This window comes from Hoplias malabaricus, chromosome 17 (genome assembly GCF_029633855.1).
Source record: "Hoplias malabaricus isolate fHopMal1 chromosome 17, fHopMal1.hap1, whole genome shotgun sequence".
Lineage (NCBI taxonomy): Eukaryota > Metazoa > Chordata > Actinopteri > Characiformes > Erythrinidae > Hoplias > Hoplias malabaricus.
The window spans coordinates 35,122,601-35,145,107 of record NC_089816.1 but is presented as its reverse complement, the minus strand read 5'-3'; the positions used below and the strand labels follow the sequence as shown (position 1 = coordinate 35,145,107).

The window sequence follows — 22,507 nt, the reverse complement described above, 5'->3', positions numbered from 1 at the left end:
TCTTCCTCTCTGAGCAAAGCAGATAGTACAAACTTTAAAGTGAAGATTACCAAATATAATATGTCTGATCTTTCTGATAAATGCAGGGCTGACCGCCCCTAATCACTTGATGTTGAAGAGTAACACAGTAATGAGTCAGACACTCAGTTCAGTACATTAATGTCATACACTGATGAAACTGTTTCAGTACTAATTTACTGTAGCTGATCATTTAAAGACAGAACAGGTCAGGTTCTATGGGTCTGTTTTTGTTGCAGCTCTATTTTCACCCTGAATGAGGCGTATGAGTTTAATTAGCAATTACCCAGTCAAGTCAAGTTTAAAAGTACTCTTTTATCTCCAGTGTCAGATCTTGTTGTTAAAGAAGGTTACACTGGGGATGAAGTGGTAAAGTCTGCATGGATTGTACATTAAATTTATAAACAGCACCAACAGATCCACAGATGTTGCCTGTCACACCTGAACAGAAAAACACCTGCTGTTCATCCACCACAGCTCAACATTTATCTCCATCACTCCAGCCAAACCCCTCATCATCAAGATCATACCAGGACTATGCTGAGTAAAGGAGGAGACCCACTCACAGAGAGTGAGGTCAGTTGTGTCCTGGCCTTGGATGACTGAGGTATCCCTAGGTATTGAATTCATCTTCTCTCACTGGTCGCGCCAACACTAAGGGAGTCGAGAAAGTCAGGAGTCGCCCAGATTTTTTTTCTACTCATTTCCACACCTTTATCTTACCACTTCTAATCCTGCTGTTTCCTTCATAAAGCTTTGTCTTTAGGACTTTTCTGTCTACCTAACTATTAAATATGTGATGGTTACTGCAGTGTGACACATCATCCTCATCTCTACACACTGCTGTTGTGATACTGGATGTGTAAACTGCTCCATAATCATCATCAGTAACTCTGCTCACATGAGTCAATTTTAAATGATCTCATGAAATCATGTCTTTATCCATCATGAAACAGCTGTAATGCATTCTTCATAGAAACACACTGTTCTGTCCATAAAAATCTTAAACCATAATATTAACTACTCACATTAAAAAAAAAGAAAAGAAAGAAAAGCAGAAGACATTGCAAACTCATGTGGTGCATCTGAGGAGACAGCTATGAGTAGGACCAGCCACAGAGCCCAACACACACAGCTCATCTTTATCTTCACCTTGTCTTCCGGGGTCTAAACTTCTAATTGGCTCTTTTTTATTCAAAGACATGTGGCTCTGTGCCTCCACCTCCACTGTTCATCACTTCTTCCTCTCTGAGCAGAGCACAGGGCACACAAGATAAACATGTCTGATCTATTAACACATGGCTAAGGGCCTTTCTACAATAACACAATAGTGAGCCATTTAATTAATTCAGCACATTAATACCTGACTGTGATGTAAATGTTTCAGTAGTGAATTACTGTAGCTGACCATTTAAAGATAGAACAGTTCAGAAACAAAGCGAGAACAAGTGAAGGAGTGTTTTAAACTGCATCCACCATCATTTCAGTAGAACCACTGTATATTACACACTTCACTAAAGCAGCAGCTACTTATAGCATCATTACCTGTCCAATTTCATCTTGGACAAAGATGCCATCATGTTGGGTGACTTTACATATAATATAGTGGGATTAGCTATAATTCATTATTATTAATTTATTACTATGCTTACTGATCCGCTGAAGGGTTCATGGCTCTGAAATTCCATACAAGAATAGTGCAAGCACAAATTAATAACCAAGGACTGGTTTTATCAACACAATTGGTTTATTAAATGTAATATAAAATAATGAATATCGATTACAGACAGCATGAAGTCCACGGTCAAGTTGTTTTCAAGAGGAAGTGATCAAAATGTCTAACACTGTTCTCATATTACCAGAAATCAGCCTGTGGTTCTTTAAATATTTCTGAAACTTGAATGAGGTGTATGAATTTAATTAGCAGAGTTCAGCCGAAGAGCAGCCAGTCAAGTCCCGTTAAGACTGAAGAACTCTTTTATGAATGTCCTCACAGACAGTCAACCAGAGCGGGGCTGCACTGTGACAAATCACCCTCATCTCTACACACTGCTGTTGTGATACTGGATGTGTAAACTGCTTCATAATCATCATCTGTAACTCTGCTCTGTTGTATCAGTGTATTTCAGTACTGTGGAAATGTAAATAATTCACTTGTACAGTTTTATTCCATGCACTGCTTTATTTCAGCATTAGAAAAGTGTTGATTCAACTGAAAAAAAAAGCGATGTATTAATAACAATCATGTGGTGAGTGAAAGATCAGAAAAATCAATAAAGCATTAAACAATCACAGACACAATACAGAAATGAAGTGGGATATTGATCACTTAGTGTGTGTCAGCGTCCTGTTTTATGGTTAGGAGTTAGGATAGTTTTCAAAGCAGATCATTTTCCCAGTCTCCGTTGAGACCCTGAAAGACACAGAGAACACACTGAGGATTAGAGCGGACCTCATTTCATCTGATGATGTACAGGAGCTAATCATAAACACTGTGAGTCCAGTTTACAGACTCCCTTATGGTTTGTGAATTCAGACTCTCACTGCAGACACAGGCAAATACAGTTTGTATCATCTCCACAGAGAAGCATTGATCAACAGAATGGGGTGCATTTGATTAGCGAAATATGAGTACAAATGTACCAGCTTCAGTGCCAAGCATGGGATATATAAAGACCTTGGGTGTCAGGGTCTGAGTAGTGGAACTATCAGAGCAAAACTTTGTGTCCATGTAGGTCAATGATTTCAAAATGCAAACTCTTTTTTTAACGAGTTTAATGATGAAGGGACAAATAGAAATAGTGTAGTATTTGAATTGTGTGTGTGTGTGTGTTAAAGGTAGACACTCACACATAGCCGGGGTTTGGGCATCTCCCATCTAATTTTTCAACTTTAATTATATTCTTGGGTGGAATTTTCATAGATTTAAATTCGAAACAGCAGAAATCAGGATGAGCAAGAGCAAGTGCTGTGGAAGAGGAGCAGAAAACACTTTTAGTTTATGTTTTATTTACTGTAAAAACATGTATGGTTTCATACCTGTAACCAAAGCCAAATCCTGATTAAAAAGCATGAGGCGTTCAACAGAAAGTTTAGGATTAAATCAATCTTAATCATGTGTTTATCCATTATACAATATCCATTAACAGCTGTAACTGCATTCTGTGTAGAAACACACTGCTCTGTCCATACAAAAGCTTACACCATAATATTAACTATTTCCATTATTATATATGACAAAAGAAGCAGAAGATATTGTAAACTCACGTGAAGCATCTGAGGAGACGGCTATGAACAGAACCAGCCCCAGAGCCCAACACACACAGTTCATCTTCATCTTCATCTTCTCTGCAGGGGTCTAAAGTTCTCACAGACTCTCACTTGCTTAAAAAACAGTGGCTCTATGCCTCCTCCTCCTGAGTTCACCACCTCTTCCTCTCTGAGCAAAGCAGATAGTACAAACTTTAAAGTGAAGATTACCAAAGATAATATGTCTAATCTATCTGATAAATGCAGGGCTGACCGCCCCTAATCACTTGATGGTGAAGAGTAACACAGTAATGAGTCAGACACTCAGTTCAGTACATTAATGTCATACACTGATGAAACTGTTTCAGTACTAATTTACTGTAGCTGACCATTTAACGACAGAACAGGTCAGGTTCTATAGGTCTGTTTTTGTTGCAGCCCTATTTTGCACCTGAATGAGGCGTATGAGTTTAATTAGCAATTACCCAGTCAAGTCAAGTTTAAAAGAACTCTTTTATCTCCAGTGCCAGATCTTGTTGTTAAAGAAGGTTACACTGGGGATGAGGTTGTAAAGTCTGCATGGATTGTACATTAAATTTATAAACAGCACCAACAGATCCACAGATGATGCTCTTGCTCTGATGATGCTCACTGCCCTCTCACACCTGGACAGAAAAACACCTGCTGTTCATCCACCACAGCTCAATATTTATCTCCATCACTCCATCCAAACTCATCATCAAGATCATACCAGCACTGTGCCGAGTAACGGGGGAGACCCACTCACAGAGAGTGAGGTCAGTTGTGTCCTGGCCTTGGATGACCGAGGTATCCCTAGGGATTGAATTCATCTTCTCTCACTGGTCGCGCCAACACTTAGGGAGTCGAGAAAGTCAGGAGTCGCCCAGATCTTTTTCTACCCATTTCCACACCTTTATCTTACCACTTCTAATCATGCTATTACCTCCATAAAACTTTTTCTTTAGGACATTTCTGTCTACCTAACTATTAAATATGTGATGGTTACTGCAGTGTGACACATCATCCTCATCTCTACACACTGCTGTTGTGATACTGGATGTGTAAACTGCTCCATAATCATCATCAGTAACTCTGCTCTGTTATATCTTTGTATTTCAATACAGTTCAAATGTAAATAATTCACTTGCACAGTTTTATTGCATGCACTGCTTTATTTCAATCTTCAGCATTAAACAAGTGTTGATTCAACTGAACCAAAGCGATGTATTAATAACAATCATGTGGTGAGTGAAACATCAGAAAAATTAATAAAGCATTAAACAATCACAGACACCATACAGAAATGAAGTGGGAAATTGATTTGAGCTGATCACTTAGAGTGTGTCAGTGTCCTGTTTTACGGTGAGGAGTTAGGGTAGTTTTCAAAGCAGATCTTTTTCCCAGCCTCCGTTGTGACCCTGAAAGACACAGAGAACACACTGAGGATTAGAGCGGACCTCATTTCATCTGCTGATGTACAGGAGCTAATCATAAACACTGTGAGTCCAGTTTACAGACTCTCTACCAGTTGGTGAATTCAGACACTCACTGCAGACTCAGGCAAATACAGTTTGTATCATCTCCACAGAAAAGCATTGATCAACAGAATGGGGTGCATTTGATTAGCCAAATATGAGTCCAAATGTACCAGCTTCAGTGCCAAGCAAGGGATATATAAAGACCTCGGGGGTCAGGGTCTGAGTAGTGGAACTATCAGAGCAAAACTTTGTGTCCATGTAGGTCAATGATTTCAAAATGCAAACTCTTTTTTTAACGAGTTTAATGATGAAGGGACAAATAGAAATAGTGTAGTATATGAATTGTGTGTGTGTGTGTGTGTGTGGGTGTGTGTGTGTGCTAAAGGTAGACACTCACACATAGCCGGGCTTTGGGCATCTCCCATCTAATTTTTCAACTTTAATTATTTTGTTGGGTGGAATTTTCATAGATTCAAATTTGAAACAGCAGTTCTCAGGATGAACAAGAGCAAGTGCTGTGGAAGAGGAGCAGAAAACAGTTTTAGTTTATGTTTTATTTACTGTAAAAACCTGTGTGTTTTCATCCCTGTAACCAAAGCCAAATCCTGATTAAAAGCATGAGGCGTTCAACAGAAAGTTTTAAATCAATCTTAATCATGTGTTTATCCATTATACAATATCCATTAACAGCTGTAACTGCATTCTGTGTAGAAACCCACTGTTCTGTCCATACAAAAGCTTACACCATAATATTAACTATTTCCATTTTTATACATGTCAAAAGAAGCAGAAGATATTGTAAACTCACGTGAAGCATCTGAGGAGACGGCTATGAACAGAACCAGCCCCAGAGCCCAACACACACAGTTCATCTTCATCTTCATCTTCTCTGCAGGGATCTAACGTTCTCATAGACTCTCACTTGCTTAAAGAAGAGTGGCTCTGTGCCTCCTCCTCCTGAGTTCACCACATCTTCCTCTCTGAGCAAAGCAGATAGTACAAACTTTAAAGTGAAGATTACCAAATATAATATGTCTGATCTTTCTGATAAATGCAGGGCTGACCGCCCCTAATCACTTGATGGTGAAGAGTAACACAGTAATGAGTCAGACACTCAGTTCAGTACATTAATGTCATACACTGATGAAACTGTTTCAGTACTAATTTACTGTAGCTGATCATTTAAAGACAGAACAGGTCAGGTTCTATGGGTCTGTTTTTGTTGCAGCTCTATTTTCACCCTGAATGAGGCGTATGAGTTTAATTAGCAATTACCCAGTCAAGTCAAGTTTAAAAGTACTCTTTTATCTCCAGTGTCAGATCTTGTTGTTAAAGAAGGTTACACTGGGGATGAGGTTGTAAAGTCTGCATGGATTGTACATTAAATTTATAAACAGCACAAACAGATCCACAGATGATGCTCTTGCTCTGATGATGCACACTGCCCTCTCACACCTGGACAGAAAAACACCTGCTGTTCATCCACCACAGCTCAACATTTATCACCATCACTCCAGCCAAACCCCTCATCAAGATAATACCAGCACTGTGCCGAGAAATGGGAGAGACAAACTCACAGAGAGTGAGGTCAGTTGTGTTCTCTTGAATCCTGGCCTTACTGAATCCATCTTCTCTCATTGGTCAGGCCAACACTAAAGGAGTTGAGCCACTCAAGAATCGCCCAGATCTGTTTCTACCCATTTCTACAACTTTAACTTATCACTTCTAATCATGCTGTTTCCTTTATAAAACTTCAAAAATAGTCTGTTTAACTAACTATTAAATATATGATGATATCTGCAGTGTGATTCATCTCTCATCCTCATCTCTACACACTGCTGTTGTGATACTGGATGTGTAAACTGCTCCATAATCATCATCAGTAACTCTGCTCTGTTGTATCTGTGTATTTTAATACAGTGGAAATATAAATAATTCACTTGTACAGTTTTATTCCATGCACCGCTTTATTTGAATCTTCAGCATTAAACAAGTGTTGAGAAAACTGAACCAAAACAATAGATTAATAACAATCATGTGGTGAGTGAAGGATCAGAAAAATAAATAAAACTTTAAACAATCACTGACACAATACAGAAATCAAGAGGGATATTGATTGGTGTTGATCAGTGAAAGAGAAAAAGCACAGTGAGCTGTATTTGGTTTACGTGGAGTCTGCTGCACTGAAATCTAGTTTTTCATGGGTTATTCCTTAGAGCAGATCTGTTTCCCAGCTTTCGTTGTGACTCTGAAAGACACAGAGAGCACAGGGAGGATTAGAGCTTATTTCATCTGCTGATGTACAGTAGCCATCATAAACACTGTGAGTCCAGTTACAGACTCTCTTCCAGTTGGTGAATTCAGACACTCACTGCAGACACAGATATTCAAAGGCAGGTTGTATCATCTCGACCAATGAGAGTAGCTGTGTGTAAACATAAATTCATCTGCATTAATGCTAAGTATGTGGTACATAAAGACACCTGGGATCAGGCTGTGGGTAGTGCACTGTCAGAACTAAAACTTGTGTGAATATTTATGTCCATGAATGAAACTTGCGCCTCTTGACAATGTTTTAAAACATCACACTGAATGGATGACTAGAAATAATCTAGGATTATAATAATGTCTGTGTGTGTGTGTGTGTGTGTACTCACACATAACCTCGCTTTGGGCACCTCCCATCTAATTTTTCATATTTTATTATTTTACTGGCTGGAATGTTCATAGAGACAAAGTTGAAACAGCACTTTTCAGGAGGAACAGGAGCATGTGCTGCGGAAGAAGAGCAGAAAACCCATTTAGTTTGTGATTTATTCCTGTAAAAACCTATACATTTTCATCCTTGTAACAAAAGCCTAATCCTGATTAAAAAGATGCGTTGAACAGAAACTATTTAGGATTAAATCAATCTTAAATCATCTTCTGAAATCATGTGTTTATCCATTATAAAACATTCTGGATAGAAACACACTGCCCTGTCTATAAAAATGCCCATACAGTTATATTAACTACTCATATATTTAAAAAAAAACAAAAAGAAAGGTAGAAGATATTGTAAACTCACGTTGAGCATCTGAGGAGACAACTATGAGCAGAACCAGCCCCAGGGCAAAACACACACAGTTCATCTTCATCTTCACCTTCTCTGCAGGAGTCTGAACTTCTCACTGGCTCTTATTTATTTAAAGGCAAGTGGTTCTTGTGCCTCTTCCTCCAGTGTTCACCACTTCTTCCTCCCAGAGCAGAGCATAAACTGTAAAGTGAAGATCATTAAAGATAACAGGTCTGATATATCTAATAAACACAGGGCTAAGGGCTTTTGAAACTCAAGTTATTCTACAGTAACACATTAATAAATCATACAATAAATTCAGCACATTAATACCTGACTTGTATGTAACTGTTTCAGTAGTGATTTACTGACCATTGAAAAACAGAACAGGTCAGAAACAAAGCAGGAACATGAAAGTGAAAGAGTGTTTTAAATTGAAACCACATCATCTCCAGAGAACCACTGGATATTACACACTTCACTACAGCAGCAGCTACTGAATTATTTTTTAATAATAACTAGACACTGACACTTCAACTTAAGGCCATAATATTTTAAACTTAAAATAAATTCACGGGGAGAACACAGCAAACTCCTCACAGACAATCACCCAGAGCGGGGCCCCAACCCACAACCACCAAGAGCCTGAAGATTTGTGATAGCGACACTGCCTGCTGCACCACTGTGCCACCCACAATATGTTACATTAATAATCACAAAATAAACTAGTTGCATTTTGGCTTCTTATTCTTGTTCCCTCTTTAAAAGGGTTTGGCTTCGTTACTGATCTGTTCTCTCTTTAAATGGTCAGCTACAGTAAATCACTACTAATACAGTTACATCAGTGTCAGTTATTAAGGTGCTGAACTGAGTGTATGATTTATCATTGTGCTACTCTTAAATGTCAAGTGATTAGGGGCCTTCTGTTTATCAGATATATTCCATCCATCCATTATCTGTAACCGCTTATCCAATTTAGGGTCGCGGGGGGTCCAGAGCCTACCTGGAATCATCGGGCGCGGAATACACCCTGGAGGGGACGCCAGTCCTTCACAGGGCAACACAGACACACACACATTCACTCACACACTCACGGACACTTTCGAGTCGCCAATCCACCTGCAACGTGTGGGTTTTTTTTGGACTGTGGGAGGAAACCGGAGCACCCGGAGGAAACCCACGCGGACACGGGGAGAACACACCAACTCCTCACAGACAGTCACCCGGAGCGGGAATCGAACCCACAACCTCCAGGCCCCTGGAGCTGTGTGACTGCGCCACCGTGCCGCCCTTATCAGATATATTACAGGTTATATTTAGTAGCTCTTTATGGTTTAAGGTTTGTGCTCTGTGCTCTGCTCCGAGAGGAAGAAGTGGTGAACAAAGGAGGAGGCACAGACCCAGGAAGCATTTACAACTGTTTCTTAAGGTATAAACTCATGGTTTCCTAAGAAGATTTAAGACTGATTTATTTCTAAACAATTTCTGTACATGCCTCACGCTTTATAATCAGAATTAGGCTTTTGTTACATGGATGAAAACATACAGGATTTTACAGTAAATAAAACATAAACTAAAAGTATTTTCTGCTCCTCTTCCACAGCACATGGTCCTGCTTCTTCTGATCTCTGCCTTCTGTGTATTTCAGTACTGTGGAAATGTAAATAATGCACTTGTACAGTTTTATGCCATGCACTCCTTTATTTGAATATTCAGCATTAAACAAGTTTGAATTAAACTGAACCAAAACGATGGATTAATAACCATCATGTAGCAAAGATCAGAAAAATCATTAAAGCATTAAACAGAAATTAATTGGAATGTTGATTATTTAAAGTGTGTTTTAGGTTAAGGAGTTGTCCCAAATGAACTGGGGAAGTTCTCAAAGCAGATCTTTTTCCCAGCCTCGGTTGAGACCCTGAAAGACACAGAGAACACTTTGAGGATTAGAGTGGACCTCATTTCATCTGCTGATGAACTTTTCCAGTTGGTGAATTCAGACACTCACTGCAGACAAAGGCAAATACAGTTTGTATCATCTCCACAGAAAAGCACTGATCGATAGAATGGGTGCATTTGATTAGCCACATGAGCCCAGGATTACCAGCCTCGGTGCTAAGCGTAGTGTATGTAAAAAAAACCCAGATTCAGGGTCTGGGTAGTGAAAATGTCAGAGCAAAACGAGTTAAAATATCACAATAAAGGGACCAATAGAAATGGTCTACTATTGAAATAGTGTGTGTGTGTGTGTGTGTGTGTGTGTGTGTGTGTATTTAAGGTAGACACTTACACATAGCCAGGATTTGGGCATCTCCCATCTATCTTTTCAACTTTAATTATTTTGTTGGATGGAATTTTCAATGAGACAAAGTTGAAACAGCAGTTCTTAGGATTACCAATATGAGGTGCTATGGAAGAAAAGCAGAAAACACTTTTAGTTTATGTTTTATTTACTTATTTATTACTGTAAAAACCTGTATGTTTTCATCCTTGGAACAAAAGCCTGATCCTGATTGAACTGCATGAAGTGTTGAAAAAAATGTTTATAGAATAAGATCAATCTTAAATCATCTCATGAAACCTGTAACTTCTACTTCTGTGGAGAAACACAGTGCTCTGTCTATACAAAAGCTTATACCATAATATTAACTATTTCCATTATTACATATGTCACAAAAAGCAGAAGATATTGTAAACTCACGGTGGGTAGCTGAGGAGGCAGCTATGAGCAGAACCAGCCACAAGGCCCAACACACACAGCTCAACTTCATCTTCATCTTCTCTGCAGGGGTCTAAAGTTGTCACAGACTCTCACCTATTTATAAGTATTTGACTCCGTGCCTCCTCCTCCAGTCTTTACCACTTCTTCCTCTTTGAGCAGAGCAGAGAGTACAAACCTTAAAGTGAAGATTACCAAAGATAACATGTCTGATCTATCTGATAAACACAGGGCTGACCGCCCCTAATCACTTGATGTTGAAGACACAGTAACACAATAACACAATAAGTAACACAATAATGGATCAGGCACTCAGTTGAGTACATTAATGTCTGACTCTGATGTAGCTGTAGTGACAGTAACTGTAACTGTTGAACAGGTCAGAAAGAAAGCAGAAACAAATAAAGGAGTGTTTTAAACTGAAACCACCATAACTCAGTAGAATCCAAAGCCCTGTGTTTTGGGTAATAACCTGAATATTACACACTTCACTACAGCAGCAGCTACATAATTATTACTTAATAACATCTAGAAAGGTGATATATAAGTGTAACAATAGATAGATAGATTTAATAACAGATATAACACTGACACTACCTTACACTACTTCAGCTTTGCCGTGCCCTTTTAAAGAACACCACTAAAGAGGGAACAAAAAAAAAAAAAAGAAGCCAGACTGCAAGTAGTTTATTTTCTAATTATCAATATAACAGATGCGGCACGGTGGCGCAGCAGGTAGGTGTTGCAATCACACAGTGACTGACTGTAAGGAGGGCTCTGTCCTCTTCGTGTCAGTGTGGGTTTCCTCTGGGTGCTGGGGTTTCCTCTGGGTGCTGGGGTTTCCTCCCACTCTCCAAAAAAAAACATCGGTAGGTGGATTGGTGAATCAAAAGTTTTAGAAGGTGTGAGTGAATGTGTGAGTGTATGTTGCACTCTTAGGGTGCCTTGTGCCCAGTGAGTCCAGATAGGCTCCAGACCCACCGCGACCCTGAACTGGATAAGGGTTACAGACAATGAATGAATTAATGAATGATTACTACAGTGTGATGCATCATGATCATCTCTGCACGCTACTGTTGTGATACTGGATGTGGAAACTGCTCCATATGCATCACTTGTAATGTTGCTCTGTTATATCTGTGTATTCCATTCCTGTGTATGCCAATCCACCAACCAACATGTCTTTTTGGAGCATGGGAGGAAACTAGGGAACCCACACGGACACAGGGAGAACACAACAAACTCCTCACAGACAGTCACCCGGACCGGGACTCGAACCCACTACATCCAGGTCCCTCTGTGTATTTCAGTGCTGTGGAAATATAAATAAATCACTTGGACAGTTTTGTTACATGCACTGCTTTATTTGAATATGCAGCATTAGACAAATGATGATAAAACAGAAGCAAAATGATGGATTAATAACCATCATGTCTTGAGTGAAGCATCATAAAAATCATTAAAGCATTAAACAGTCACAAATACAATACAGAAATGAAGCGGGATATTGATTGGTGTTGATCAGTTCAAGTGTATAAGGCACAGTGAGCTGTATTTGCGTTACATGGAGTCTGCTGTACAAATTAAATTAAAAAAAATTAACTGGGGTAGTTTTCAAAGCAGATCTTTTTCCCAGCCACTGTTGTGACTCTGAAAGACACAGAGAACACAGTGAGGATTAGAGCAGACCTCATTTCATCTGCTGATGTACAGGAGCTAATCATAAACACTGTGAGTCCAGTTTACAGACTCTCTTCCAGTTGGTGAATTCAGACACTCACTGCAGATACAGGCAAATACAGTTTGTATCATCTCCACAGAAAAGCATTAATCAACAGATTGGGGTGCATTTGATTAGCAAAATATGAGCTATGGTTTAGCAGCATCAGTGCTAAGTGTAGTGTATATAAAGACTCCCAGCATCAGGCTCTGAGTAGTGGAACTGTCAGAACAAAACCTTATATGTCCATGTAGGTTGCAAACTCTTTTTTTATAACAAGTTAAAATATCACAATGAAGGGACCGATAGAAATGCTCTAGTATTGTGTGTGTGTGTGTGTTTAAGGTAGACACTCACATGTAGCCTGGCTTTGGGCATCTCCCTTCTAATTTTTCAACTTTAATTATTTTATTAGCTGGAATCTTCATGGAGACAAAGTTGAAACAGCAGAGCTTAGGATGAGCAATATGAGGTGCTATTGAAGAGGAGCAGAAAACAATTTTAGTTTGTTTTATTTACTGTAAATCCTTTACGGTTTCATCCTTGTAACCAAAGATTAATCCTGATTAAAATGCATGAGGCATTGAAAACAATTTTTATTGGATAACATCAGTCTTAAATCATATGAAATCATGTGTTTATACCTTATGGAACAACTGTAACTGCCTTCTGGGTAGAAACACTCTGCTCTGTCCATATAAAAGCTTATACTTTAATACTAACTACTGTCATTGTTATACAACAACATCAAGAAATGCAGAAGATATTGTAAACTCACTTGAAGCATCTGAGGAGATGGCTATGAACAGGATCAGACCCAGAACCCAACACACACAGCACATCTTCATGTTCATCTTCTCTGCATGAGTCTGAAGATCTCACAGACTGTCACTTATTTAAACTCCCACTGAGTGCACAACTTCTTCCGCTCTGAGCAAAGCAGAGAGTACAAACTTTAAAGTGAAGATTACCAAAAATAACATGCAGGGCTGACCGCCCCTAATCACTTGATGTTGAAGAGTAACACAGTAATGAGTCAGACACTCAGTTCAGTACATTAATGTCATACACTGATGAAACTGTTTCAGTACTAATTTACTGTAGCTGACCATTTAAAGACAGAACAGGTCAGGTTCTATGGGTCTGTTTTTGTTGCAGCCCTATTTTGCACCTGAATGTGGCGTATGAGTTTAATTAGCAATTACCCAGTCAAGTCAAGTTTAAAAGAACTCTTTTATCTCCAGTGTCAGATCTTGTTGTTAAAGAAGGATACACTGGGGATGAAGTGGTAAAGTCTGCATGGATTGTACATTAAATTTATAAACAGCACAAACAGATCCACAGATGTTGTCTGTCACACCTGGACAAAAAAACACCTGCTGTTCATCCACCACAGCTCAACATTTATCACCATCACTCCAGCCAAACTCATCATCAAGATCATACCAGCACAGTGCTGAGTAAAGGAGGAGACCCACTCAGAGAGAGTGAGGTCAGCCGTGTCCTATTCACGCCCGGCCTTGGATGACTGAGGTATCCCTAGGGATTGAATTCATCTTCTCTCACTGGTCGGGCCAACACTAACAGAGTCAAGCCAATCCAGAGTCGCCCAGATCTTTTTCTACCCATTTCCACACCTTTATCTTACTGCTTCTAATCCTGCTGTTCCCTTCATAAAACCTTTCCTTTATGACTTTTCTGTCAACCTAACTATTAAATATGTGATGGTTACTGCAGTGTGACACATCATCTTCATCTCTACACACTGCTGTTGTGATACTGGATGTGTAAACTGCTCCATAATCATCATCAGTAACTCTGCTCTGTTATATCTGTGTATTTCAATACTGTGGAAATAAAATAATTCACTTGTACAGTTTTATTCCATGCACTGCTTTATTTCAATCTTCAGCATTAAACAAGTGTTGATTCAACTGAACCAAAGCAATGGATTAATAACAATCATTTGGTGAGTGAAGGATCATAAACTTCATTAAAGCATTTAACAATCACTGATACAATACAGAAATCAAGAGGGTTATTGATTAGCGTTGATCAGTTAAAGTGTGTCAGTGGGATGTATTTGGGTTAGGAGTTGGTGACACTGAAAGGTCGTTTGCTCAAAATTAACTGGGGTAGTTTTCTAAGCAGATCTTTTTCCCAGCCACCGTTGAGACCCTGAAACACACAGAGAACACAGTGAGGATTAGAGCGGACCTCATTTCATCTGCTGATGTACAGTAGCTATTCATAAACACTGTGAGTCCAGTTTACAGACTCTCTTCCGGTTGGTGAAATCAGACACAGGCAAATACAGTTTGAATCACCTCCACAGAAATGTATTAATCAATAGAATGGGGTGCATTTGATTAGCCACATTAGCCCAGGTTTACCAGCCTCTGTGCCAAGCAAGGGGTAAATAAGGACCTCCGGGTTCAGGGTCTGAGTAGTGGAACTGTCAGAGCAAGACCTTGTATGTCCATGTAGAAATGGTCTAGTATTGGAATAGTATATTTGTGTGTGTGTGTGTGTCTGTGTGTGTGTGTGTGTGTGTGTGTGTGTGTGTGTGTGTGTGTGTACTCACACAAAACCTGGCTTTGGGCATCTCCCATCTAATCTTTCAACTTTAATTATTTTGTTGGGTGGAACTTTCATTGAGACAAAGTTGAAACAGCACTGTTCAGGATGAGCAAGTCCATATGCTGTGGAAGAGGAGCAGAAAACACTTTTAGTTTATTTTTTATTTACTGTAAAAACCTGCATGTTTTATCCCTGTAACAAAAGTTTGATTCTGATTAAAAAGCATGAGGCGCTGAACAGAAAAAAGTTTAGGATTTAGTCAATTTTAAATCATCTCATGAAATCATGTGTTTATCCATTATAAAACAGCTGTAACTGCATTCTACATAGAAACACACTTCTCTGTCCATATGAAGTGCCAGTACCATAATGTTAACTACTCACATTTTTAAACAACAACAAGAAGAGCAGAAGATACTCTAAACTCACGTGAAGCATCTGAGGAGAGGGCTATGAGCAGAACCAGCCCCAGGGCCAAACACACACAGTTCAACTTCATCTTTTCTTCTCTGTCGGCTTCTGAACTTCTCACTGGCTCTTATTAATTAAAAGAGTAGCAGCTCTGTGCCTCCTCCTCCTTTGTTTACCACATCTTCCTCTTTGAGCACAGCACAGAGCACAAACTCTAAAGTAAATATCACCAAAGATATCATGTCTGATCTATCTGATTAACATAGGGCTGAGTGCCCCAAATCACGTGATGTTTCTACAGTACCACAAGTATGAATCATACACTCAGTTCAGCTCCTTAACCCACTCACTCTGATGTAACTGTTTCAGTAGTAATTTACTGTAACTGACCATTTAAAGACAGAACAGATCAGAAACAAAGCAGTAACAAGTGAAGAGGTGTTTTAAACTGAATCCACCATCATTTCAGTAGAACCAGTGTATATTGTATATACACTGTATACATCAACACACTTCATTACAGCAGCAGCTACTGCGATCTTGCTGGTAAACAAGGTTACACTGGGGATGAGGTTGTAAAGTCTGCATGGATTGTACATTCAAATTATAAACAGCATGATGATTATTGCACTGTGACAAATCATCCTCATCCCTACACACTGCTGTTGTGATACTGGAAGCATAAGCTGCTCCATAATCATCATCTGTAACTCTGCTCTGATATATCTGTGTATTTCAATACTGTGGAAATATAAATGATTCACTTGTACAGTTTTATTCAATGCACTGCTTTATTTGAATCTTCATCATTAAACAAGTGTTGATTAAGCTGAAGCAAAACGATAGATTAATAACAATCATGTGGTGAGTGAAAGATCAACAACAGAAAAAGGCATTAAAGCATTAAACATTGACGGTACAGAAATGAGGCATGATAATAGTTGGTGTTGATCAGTTAAAGCGTGTCAGCGTCCTGTTTTAAGGTGAGGAGTTAGGGTAGTTTTTAAAGCAGATCTTTTTCCCAGCCTCCGTTGTGACCCTGAAAGACACAGAGAACACAGTGAGGATTAGAGCGGACCTCATTTCATCTGCTGATGTACAGGAGCTAATCATAAACACTGTGAGTCCAGTTTAAAGACTCTCTTCCAGTTGATGAATTCAGACACTCACTGCAGACACAGGCAAATACAATTTGTATCATCTCCACAGAAAAGCATTAATTGGAGATCCAAGCAAATTGAGTTACAAACTTGGTCACAGAACAAATTAAACTTGTAAGTCAAGGTATTACTGTATGTCCATTCACATCCATAAGCTATGTAACGTGTAGATGTAATGTGTAACGTAGATACTCACACATAGCCTTCCTGTGGGCATCTGTTATTTAATTTTTCAACTTTTATTATTTTCTTGGCTGGAATTTTAAAGTTCTCAAATGCAAAACAGCAGTTCTCAGGATGAGCATCCAGCGCTGTGGAAGAGGAGCAGAACGCATTTTTATTTGATGTTTTATTTACTGTAAAACCCAGTATGTTTTCTTCACTGAAACAAAAAACTATTCCTGATTTAAAAGCACGAGGTCTAAAACAGAATTTGTCTAGTACTAAAACAATCTTAATTTATCTTAAAAAATCATTTGTCTTTGAAAAAGCTGTAACTTCTTTCTGAGCAGAATCATTTTGTTCATAAACAGTTCATTATACCTTAATATTAACTACTGCTGTTTTAAATAACAGCATCAATAAAGGTGGACGATATTGTAAACTCACCCTGAGTAGCTGAGGACACAGCTATGAGCAGCATCAGCCCCAGGGCCAAACACACACAGCTCATTTTCATCTTTATCTTCTCTGCAGTTGTCTAAACTTCTCACTGACTTGCTTATTTAAATGTGTGCGACCCTGAGCCTCCTCCTCCTGTGTTCACCACATCTTCCTCTCTGAACAGGGCACAAACTCTAAAGTAAAGATCATCAAAGATATCCAGTCTGATATATTTGAAAAGCACAGTACTTTGAACATCTCGGTTTATCTACAATGAATGAATGTTTGGGGTAATTACCCAAATATTACGCACTTCACTAAAGTTGCAGCTACTAAATTATTATTTAATAACAACTAGGATACTGACAATGTATTGTTATAAAATGATCCAATTATTGCCAATTGCCCTACTTCAGTGTCTCCAAGACCTTTTAGGCAGCACAACTGAAGGGGGAAGATATATAAGAAGCCAGAATACAGCTAGATTATTATCTCATTATTAATGTAACACTCATATTATTTCATATTATTTCATATTATTTCATATCATATTATTACCCAGGGCCACACACACACACAGTTCAACTTCATCTTCATCTTCTCTGCAGGGGTCTGAACTTCTCACTGGCTCTTATTAATTAAGAAGTGTAGCAGCTCTGTGCCTCCTCCTCCTTTGTTTACCACATCTTCCTCTTTGAGCTCAGCACAGAGCACAAACTCTAAAGTAAATATCACCAAAGATATCATGTCTGATCTATCTGATTAACATACGACTGAGTGCCCCAAATCACTTGATGTTTCTACAGTACCACAAGTATGAATCATACACTCAGTTCAGCTCCTTAACCCACTCACTCTGATGTAACTGTTTCAGTAGTAATTTACTGTAACTGACCATTTAAAGACAGAACAGATCAGAAACAAAGCAGTAACAAGTGAAGAGGTGTTTTAAACTGAATCCACCATCATTTCAGTAGAACCACTGTATATTACACTCTTCACTACAGCAGCAGCTACTGAATTATTACTGAATAACAAGTAAAGCATAGACACATCTCCTTAATGCCCTTTTACTTTAAGCCCTTTTAAAGAACACAGCTGAAGAGGGAACAAGAATAAGAAGCCAGAATGCATCTAGTTAAATTTCTGAGTATTATTGTAACAGTCATATTGTACTATTACATTTAGGCAAACAATAGAACATTTGTGTTCTGTGGGTCTGCTTTTGTTGAAGCACTATTTTGAAGGCACCTCTTGCTCCTACAACAACTGATTTCAGACCAAAAGTGAAAATGGAATGGTTCAGTGGAACTCTGAACCACTGAATATTATGTATATGGACTAAATTTAAGATATTGTTATTTTAAATAATATTGTAAGTGTACAGCCTTAAGTACTGATAATGACACTGTAAATACTGACAAATAAGTGAGAAGAAATAATACAACATTTTGGGAGTTTGAGTAAAACTTTCCGGTGTCATGTCTTCTCCTGTGCTATAGTTTGTTCCTGTCATGTGTGCTGCGTTTGTGTTGCCATGTGCTTGGTTATTCGTTCTGTGTTCTTCAGCCATACTTTTTGACACCTGTGAGACTTTCTCCTCATGTGGCTGAAGCTCACAGGTGTGTTTTATCAGGCACTAGGCTTATAGGCCATTTTCCCTTGTCTAGCCTTGTTGGTCATTACATGTCTCTATGTGAACAGTCAACCTCATATCTTAATGTGTTTTTCTAAGATTCCATTTGTTTTCTAGTTCTAGTGTTTCTTTATTCTGCTCCGTTGTTCCTTAGAGTCTGTTGATTTCCAATTTATATTTGGTACTTTATTATTAAATAAACCATTTTGCCCTTGTGTCCAGCCCCACACTACTTTCATTCCTGACATCAGGAGACATTTGTTTGGCTTCTGGGTTCAGGAGAAGTACAATCTTTAATTCTAATGATCAAACATAAAGTTCATCTTAAACTTCATCTTCATCCTCATCTTCATCTTCAGTCTCTTTACAGACGACTCTTCGGTGTTTTTAAGAACAGGAGGCTCTGCACCTTTTGCCTCCCCCCATCAACCACTTCCACTCAAAACACCGATCTGTAACTTTAGTATATTTTTTACTATAAGGACTCAATAATATTTTGTCAGTCAGTGAAATGTAAATAGCTACACTTCACATCACAGCCTTGTAACCTCAGTAGTGTGTAAATGTACTCCAAAGTGTCTTGAATCAAAGTCAAACCTTTCTGCTCAAGCAAAGCATCAGCAATGATTTTGAGGCAAGTCACACACCAGAGATGCCACTGAAAGTCTCATTCTTCAACAGGCAACAGGTCTACAGACAGCCTGAGGTCCACGAAAGTTTTTCAGAAGGAAGTGACTAACATGTCCAGCACTGTTCTCATATTTCCTGAAAAGCATCCTGTGATTCTGTAAATATTTCTGAAACCTGAATGAGGTGTATGAGTTTAATCAGCAGAGTCCAGCAGAAGAACAGCCAGTTGAGTGCAGTTAAGACTGAAGAGCTCTTTTATCGCTGGTGTCAGATCTTGTTGGTAAACAAGGTTACACTGGGGATGAGGTTGTAAAGTCTGCATGGATTGTACATTCAAATTATAAACAGCATGATGATTATTGCACTGTGACAAATCATCCTCATCTCTACACACTGCTGTTGTGATACTGGATGTGTAAACTGCTCCATAATCATCATCAGTAACTCTGCTCTGATATATCTGTGTATTTCAATACTGTGGAAATATAAATGATTCACTTGTACAGTTTTATTCAATGCACTGCTTTATTTCAATCTTCATCATTAAACAAGTGTCGATTAAGCTGAAGCAAAATGATAGATTAATAACAATCATGTGGTGAGTGAAAGAGCAACAACTGAAAAAGGCATTAAAGCATTAAACATTGACGGTACAGAAACGAGGCATGATAATAATTGGTGTTGATCAGTTAAAGCGTGTCAGCGTCCTGTTTTACGGTGAGGAGTTAGGGTAGTTTTCAAAGCAGATCTTTTTCCCAGCGTCTGTTGTGACCCTGAAAGACACAGAGAACACAGTGAGGATTAGAGCGGACCTCATTTCATCTGCTGATGTACAGGAGCTAATCATAAACACTGTGAGTCCAGTTTACAGACTCTCTACCAGTTGATGAATTCAGACACTCACTGCAGACACAGGCAAATACAATTTGTATCATCTCCACAGAGAAGCATTAATCAACAGAATGGGGTGCATTTGATTAGTCACATATGAGCCTAAGTTAACCAGCCTCAGTGCCAAGCAGGGAGTATATAAGGACCTCTGGGGTCAGGGTCTAAGTAGTGGAACTGTCAGAGCAAGACCTTGTATGTCCATGTAGAAATAGTCTAGTATTGTAATAGTATATGTGTGTGTGTGTGTGTGTGTGTGTGTGTGTGTACTCACACATAACCTGGCTTTGGGCATCTCCCATCTAATCTTTCAACTTTAATGATATTGTTGGGTGGAACTTTTATTGAGACAAAGTTGAAACAGCACTGTTCAGGATGAGCAATACCATATGCTTTGGAAGAGGAGCAGAAAACTCTTTTAGTTTATGTTTTATTTGCTGTAAAATCCTGCATGTTTTATCCCTGTAACAAAAGTCTGATCCTGATTAAAAAGCATGAGGCGTTGAACAGAAAAAGTTTAGGATTTAGTCAATTTTACATCATCTCATGAAATAATGTCTTTATCCATTAAGAAACAGCTGTAACTGCATTCTACATAGAAACACACTTCTCTGTCCATAAAAAGTGCCAGTACCGTAATATGAACTACTCACATTTTTAAACAACAACAAGAAGAGCAGAAGATACTGTAAACTCACGTGAAGCATCTGAGGAGAGGGCTATGAGCAGAACCAGCCCCAGGGCCAAACACACACAGTTCAACTTCATCTTCATCTTCTCTGCAGGGGTCTGAACTTCTCACTGGCTCTTATTAATTAAGAAGAGTAGCAGCTCTGTGCCTCCTCCTCCTTTGTTTACCACATCTTTTTGAGCACAGCACAGAGCACAAACTCTAAAGTAAAGATCACCAAAGATATCATGTCTGATCGATCTGATTAACATAGGACTGAGTGCCCCAAATCACTTGATGTTTCTACAGTACCACAACTATGAATCATACACTCAGTTCAGCTCCTTAACCCACTCACTCTGATGTAACTGTTTCAGTAGTAATTTACTATAACTGACCATTTAAAGACAGAACAGATCAGAAACAAAGCAGTAACAAGTGAAGAGGTGCTTTAAACCAGTTTATATTTGGTTCTTTATTATTAAATAAACCATTTTGCCCTTGCGCCCAGCTCCACATTACTTCCATTCCTGACATCAGGAGACATTTGTTTGGCATCTGGGTTCAGGAGAAGTACAGTCTTTAAATCTAATGATCAAACATACAGTTCATCTTAACCTTCATCTTCATCTTCATCTTCAGTCTCTTTACAGACGACTCTTCAGTGTTTTTAAGAACAGGAGGCTCTGCACCTATTTCCTTCCCCTGTCCACCACTTCCACGCAGAACACCGATCTGTAACTTTAGTATCTTTTTTACTATAAGGACTCAATTAAATTTTGTCCATAAAAGTCAGTCAGTGAAATGTAAATAGCTACACTTCACATCACAGCCTTGTAACCTCAGTAGTGTGCAAATGTACTCCAAAGTGTCTTGAATCAAAGTCAAACCTTTCTGCTCGAACAAAGCATCAGCAATGATTTTGAGGCAAGACACACCCCTGAGATGCCACTGAAAGTCTCATTCTTCAACAGGCATCTCAAACACTTCCTGAACCGATCAACAGGCAACAGGTCTACAGACAGCCTGAGGTCCACGAAAGTTTTTCAGAAGGAAGTGACTAACATGTCCAGCACTGTTCTCATATTTCCTGAGAAACAGCCTGTGATTCTGTAAATATTTCTGAAACCTGAATGAGGTGTATGAGTTTATTCAGCAGAGTCCAGCAGAAGAACAGCCAGTTGAGTGCAGTTAAGACTGAAGAGCTCTTTTATTGCTGGTGTCAGATCTTGTTGGTAAACAAGGTTACACTGGGGATGAGGTTGTAAAATCTGCATGGATTGTACATTCAAATTATAAACATCATGATGATTACTGCACTGTGACAAATCATCCTCATCTCTACACACTGCTGTTGTGATACTGGATGTGTAAACTGCTCCATAATCATCATCAGTAACTCTGCTCTGTTGTATCTGTGTATTTCAATACTGTGGAAATATAAATGATTCACTTGTACAGTTTTATTCAATGCACTGCTTTATTTCAATCTTCATCATTGATTAAGCTGAAGCAAAACGATAGATTAATAACAATCATGTGGTGAGTGAAAGAGCAACAACTGAAAAAGGCATTAAAGCATTAAACATTGACGGTACAGAAACGAGGCGCGATAATAATTGGTGTTGATCAGTTAAAGCGTGTCAGCGTCCTGTTTTATGGTGAGGAG

The 22,507-nt window shown here is 38.9% G+C and overlaps 4 long non-coding RNA genes across 4 annotated transcripts; all 4 read right to left on the bottom strand.

The window, feature by feature from the left end:
• Positions 1–9,505: 9,505 nt before the first annotated feature.
• Positions 9,506–10,614, bottom strand: LOC136674167 (uncharacterized). Its single transcript, XR_010796005.1, has 3 exons — positions 10,523–10,614; positions 10,112–10,229; positions 9,506–9,739 (listed from the first exon to the last, which is right to left on the bottom strand). It is a non-coding gene; the product is annotated as an uncharacterized lncRNA (long non-coding RNA).
• Positions 10,615–12,033: 1,419 nt separating this feature from the next.
• On the bottom strand, positions 12,034–13,184 carry LOC136673190 (uncharacterized). Its single transcript, XR_010795897.1, has 3 exons — positions 13,039–13,184; positions 12,618–12,735; positions 12,034–12,190 (listed from the first exon to the last, which is right to left on the bottom strand). It is a non-coding gene; the product is annotated as an uncharacterized lncRNA (long non-coding RNA).
• Positions 13,185–16,039: 2,855 nt separating this feature from the next.
• LOC136674166 (uncharacterized) lies at positions 16,040–17,145 on the bottom strand. The gene is made up of 3 exons (XR_010796004.1): positions 17,021–17,145; positions 16,608–16,722; positions 16,040–16,290 (listed from the first exon to the last, which is right to left on the bottom strand). It is a non-coding gene; the product is annotated as an uncharacterized lncRNA (long non-coding RNA).
• Positions 17,146–19,807: 2,662 nt separating this feature from the next.
• LOC136673135 (uncharacterized) lies at positions 19,808–20,970 on the bottom strand. Its single transcript, XR_010795886.1, has 3 exons — positions 20,867–20,970; positions 20,443–20,560; positions 19,808–20,053 (listed from the first exon to the last, which is right to left on the bottom strand). It is a non-coding gene; the product is annotated as an uncharacterized lncRNA (long non-coding RNA).
• Positions 20,971–22,507: the final 1,537 nt, after the last annotated feature.